A 5,692-nucleotide genomic window follows, 5' to 3' on the forward strand; every position below is an offset into this window, starting at 1 on the left:
TCTCTCTCTCTCTCTCTCTCTCTCTCTCTATCTCTCTCTCTCTCTCTCTCTCTCTCTCTCTCTCTCTTTCTCTCTCTCTCTCTCTTTCTCTCACTCACTATCTCGCTCGCTTCCTCTCCTTTCCCTCGCCCCTCTCTCTCTCTCTCGCTTTTTTTCCCTCTCATTCTTACTTTCCCTCATTTGCCGATATAGTAATGAACCTTCATGTAGGCAAGCAGTATTTCGCATCTCCCTTTGTTAACAGCCTTAGTTTAGATGAAGCAGACCACTCTTCGTCATCATAAGACGCGTATATAGTCTTTGGTGTGAGAATTGTATACAGCTGCCAGTAGTAAGAACTGTTGGGACTGGTATTGGTGCATCTACCCGTGGTAACAGCGTCTATGGTCCTATTCGCTGTTAAAAAAATAATATGGCTGCACTGGACTTTTAGTAGATGACCAGGCGATCAGTTTATATTATCTATTGAATACTCATCGGACTACAGATGGAATATGTAATTATGTATAATAAGACGAAATGTACAGCGTGTTGGGTGATGCAATTACATATTACCTATGTATTTATCGGCGACCGCATGTATTTTTCTCAACGTCTCAAATTACAATTTTATATTTCGACTGTTATGGATTTAGCTTATCTAGTGAAACCAGGTGTTGTGATTGTCATTATTCGATTGCGTTCCATTTGCAAGTCGGCTTAATTTTCTTCCAGAACCTTTGTATGTAATCAAATAATGCGTACTGTTAGAATTGGCTGAAACTCCAATTAAATACTGGAAATGTTCCGATTACGAAGTAATATACGAGAAAAGTAAATAAATATATAAGTAAATTACGAACTATTGTTATATCTATATTTTTGCAGTGTTGTTTGCCCAGACGTTTATTAAAAATGCGCAGAGCAATATTCACAGTAATAGGAACGAAGATGCAAAGCGGCTGCTGCATAGAACTATAAAATGGCGGCGTACATCAGAAGCTGTTAATCCATATTATATTTGACCCAAAATTTATAACCCTAACAGAATCTCTTGTGTAAGTTAGAAGAAATATTTAGAGGTGCTGTTGAACAGACATCCATCGTGTAAGTTAGAAGAGAAATCGAAGTAATATAGACCTGAGTTGTGATGGCAGTTGTGTGAAAAAAGATTTACCAGCACGATTTACCAGCGCAGGTTCTGCAATTGCGCGAAACATTGAAAGTTGGCATCGATTAAGGGTACCGATAAGTCCGAGGTAGTAGGTAGTTAGAAAGCAGGCCAGAGCGAGGTAGAGGGCGTAGGCGGCACACAGGTTGCAAAACATAACGTGATGAGACGGTAGTAGGTATTCAAGCAGAAGATGTTACATAATATTGTCCCCCACGATGCTTTTACAAGCAATCAAGTATTTTACGTTATTATATATATATATATATATATATATATATATATATATATATATATATTACAGTGGATGTCGCGTACGGTAACCGCCGTGTGATGATGGCATACGTGTTCGAATATTTGCGGCTGGCGTGGTCGCGTTACCGCGACAAGGTGGTAATAGGCGCTCCAATCATTAATTCTCTATCTATCCTCGTTTAAGCGCGTCTGCTATAGCGACGTCTCTCTGTGACGACTCGGCGAGGCACCCCAGTACAAAGCCCGCTGCTTATTAAATATCATATGATCAGAAGCATGATGAGTGTCGGGGAGGATGCAGACATTTGCCGGCCGTGCTGCACGCCAGCGCGCTCAGCCATCTATGTGTTGCGAGGTTTTGCGGGGGACATTGTTGGAGTGATTAAGCGCGGGCGCGCGGACAGCGTGAATGATCGCGCTTTGTAGCGACGAGGAGAATACCGCGAGAGCTGTCTGTCGCATGGTCGCAGCTTTTGTGTCGCGTGTTCTGTTCTGTTGTCGGGGCCGCGCCGTGGAAATAGGTCGCCGCTGCTCGCACGCGGACGACGCTGCAGCAGCTAGCTATAGGCGGCAAATTATGTGACCGCAGGCGTATGAATGTGAGCGCACGCACGCACGCACACGCATACAAGCGTGCATTCGCGCGCGCGCACTTTCGCGGTGCATGCGCACTCGTACACGCACGCGTGAGATTAGGTAATTTTCGCGACTCGCCAAGTCCTCGCCTATCTGGCCGTTCAAGCACGCACGCACGGACAATGCATGCCCGGGCGCACGGACGGACCCATGCATGCCCGGACGCACGCACGCACGCCTGGACGCACCCACGCCCGGGCGCACGTACCCCTGGACGCACGCACGCACACACGCACGCCCGGGCGCACGCACACACGCACGCCCGGGCGCACGCACGCCCGGGCGCACGCACGCCTGGACGCACGCACACACGCACGCCTGGGCGAGCGCTCGCTAAACGTGCGGCCTGTCATCTGACAATTCAGTCGTATCGAGCGTTGTGTGAAAATGTGTGAAAAAGTTACCGCGTTCAAATGTCGGACAGATCAAGCAAAAGAAGAATGCAATAGAAATGGTGGAACGGTTATTTTGCAACGCGGGATTATACCGTTTTAGTGATCCAGGAACCGAGAAATGACGGATGAATTCATCGTTACTCGGTAATTCAACCGGGCGATTTTATTTAACTAGGAACTGAAAATAGCAGCTTTTTTGTTACCTGGGGCACTGGAAATGGACCCCCCACCCCCACTTCAACGGAGAGTCTATTATACCCCGTACAGACTGCAAAATTTGATCCCACATTAAACTAGTCCGGACCAAGCACGCGTGAAATCGTAGTGTACAGACCATCGAAATAATATAGATAACCATAGATAGTCTATCTATATAATTTCTATGGTACAGACACGGGTTGACTGTGCATGCTCAGTTCAGCTCGCTACGTCACCCCGTAGGCTACTACTTGTATGGGACCTAAGTGAGGCTATGCGCATGCACATTGCGAAATTTGGTGCGCGCTAGGCACCGGTTTGCGTACAGACACAGCTTGGAGCGGGATAACGGCCAAGTTATCCCGGGCTTGGCCCTCCTTTATTTGCGAGGCCAACTTGGAGCGGGCCAGCGCGTATGTGGAGCGGGATAGCGTGTACACACTGCAAAAATTTGACGCGCGATTGGTAGAGCGGACCAGTTTGACGTAGGATCAAATTTGCACTCTGTATGAGGTATTCGTGAATTATATTCGTATATATTACCCGAGATATTTTCCTCGCAGTACCGCCCGATGCGCCAAACAAATGCACAGAGAGCGAGCGAGCGACCGCCTGCCTCTCCTACTCCCAGACACGGACCTCCTACACACTTGCATCCCCGACAACATAGATACACGCGCGTATTCCTGCCTCAAACTCCACGACAGATGGCGCTTTCGCTCTGGCTCAATTCATCGAGTATCCTGAGTTGTACGAAGGGGGCGCTGCATGCAGTTTGTTCCTACCTAGGCCAAGTTAGCACGAGTTGACTGCGCATGCTCAATCCACCGGAACACACCACGCACGCCGGAACAATAAGAAGACATGCACTCTGCTAGAGATAGGACAGAGAAAAAGGCCGAGACAAATGTATACAGACAATAACAACATACATCGCATCGAATACTAGCTGTACCAGGTATATATACCGTAGTAGTAGGTAGGGGGGTATTAGTAGTAGGGGGTAGTAGGGGGTGATAGGTTATATGTGGATATAGCCTATCGGGGATCGGAGGATGGTTTACATGCGAGGGGGTGGTGTATGTGTGGGAGGTTGGGGGGTGGACCAGGATATTTTGCCTAGCATTTTTCCATAAGGTTTATTTTAGACAGCACGAAACGCTTCCGTGCGTGAATGCAGCTTTTCAATTCGCTTCATCACCCTCCTTTCACACTCTCACCACGACGACACGTAATCCCCGTACTTATACCTCTACTCTCTCTCTCTCTCTTCATCTCTCTCTCTCTCTCTCTCTCTCTTTCTAATTCTCTCTTGTCTCTTCTTTTTCAGTGTTTGTTATTAATCTCTCTCGCGCGCGCTTTCTCTCTCTCTCTCTGCTCTTTCTTTCTTTTTGCTGTTTTATAGCTCTGCGCTTCTCTCCGCCTCACTCTGCTCTTCTCTCTCCTCTATATATATATTTCCCTCTTTCATTCGCTCTAATTCCTTTCCTGTTCTCATCTCTCTCTCTCTCTCTCTCTCTCCTCTCTCTCTCCCCTCCCTTACGCTCTTCCTCCCTCGACTCATCGGCCTTTCCCCCTTTCTCTTCCAGTTCTCCGTCTCATTTTCCGTTCTGCCTCTACGCATTCTCTCACGGTTACATTTTCTCTCTCATGCGTCTCTCACTGATCCTCCCTCTCACGGCCACTAAGCCACGCCATGGAACAAGCAATAGGAAGCAATAGCAAGGAGGAGTCGGTTCACTTGCTACCTCATGCTCCTTCCTAGCACCGCCCGCTTATATACGCAGTTCTGTAATGTCCACATATAATTGCTCTTACCCTGAATATCTTCATCTAATGCATGTATGTCCTAAATTATTAAGGGCATAAATTGGGCTAAGTGGGCAGCTGAGTTTACATCGACCTGGCGTAAACGAGAGTGCGCGTTGTGGCCGATAAGTTACCGCTAGGGGGGCCTAATGTCACAGGATGGATTTATGAATTAGAATAATAGCGGTATGAATAAGACGCAGATGCGTTTGCTAACATCTGTCTGTGGGTAGGTTTTCTTGCATGGATGCAGAAAATCGGTGTGAACAGCAGGGTCATATCGGCGTGGGGGTGGAGACTGGGAGAAGTTGGGGCGGTGCTGGGAGAAGCCGGAGCGGCTATGGTCGGGGGGGGGGGTGGGCCATGGTGTTGGAGCGCTATATCAATGTATAGGTATTTTATAGGTGATAGTATAATAGTGGTGTGTGGCGTAGCGGTGGGCGTCGCGTGGCGGTGCCGCTGCGTGCGTAGCTGTGCGTGTGTGCGTGCGTAGTCGCGTGCGTGCGTGCGTGCCGTACAGTGAGTGGTGCGCGCGTTGTGTGTGCGTGTGGGTGTGCGTGTGCGTGTGCGTGTGGGTGTGCGTACGTGCGTGTGCGGTGCGGCTGTGCGTGCGCTTGTTCGTGTTTTCTATAATAGATTAACTCCTCATTACGCACCCATGAACATGAGACATGCAGAGGGAGACGACGGCAGCGGCACAAACGCATGAAAGCCGCGCACGGCAACTCGGCCGTCTCCCCCCCCCCCCAAACTGGGATAAACAAGACACAAACGCAGCTTGACCTCTGCGGCATATAAAAATCCGAAGTCGACGCGGTGGCCATTAATGCACGCTTTCATATCACTGCGCGTGCATTGTCGGCGCGTATCAGCTACATGCGCCGCCCTATTGTTGACTTAGTGGTGTGTTACCCCCGTATCGCGTTACACGTGAGACCAACAAAAGGTTCTTCCTCGCGGCTACATCCGTCGGACCACTAGAGTTCCTCGCCTGCAGGGGGATAGCAGCGTGGGGGGGGGCCACCAACAAAAGGTTCCTTCCTCGCGGCTACACGTGGGACCAGCTAGAGGTTCCTCCCTCTCTACCGCTGCGCTTACACAGAACTATTATCTGCCCGCTATACTTGTTATAATTGACCACGTGCAACCGGACGGTGCACCGGTGTGGGCGTGCTGAGTCGGTGCGATGTAACCAGTGCGTGCTCGCCTGTATGCATGTCTGTGAGTAGACCAATAACTTGTGCCCTAG

The sequence above is a fragment of the Priapulus caudatus genome, unplaced genomic scaffold (assembly GCF_000485595.1).
Source record: "Priapulus caudatus unplaced genomic scaffold, Priapulus_caudatus-5.0.1 Scaffold1030, whole genome shotgun sequence".
NCBI classification, from domain to species: Eukaryota; Metazoa; Priapulida; class Priapulimorpha; order Priapulimorphida; family Priapulidae; genus Priapulus; species Priapulus caudatus.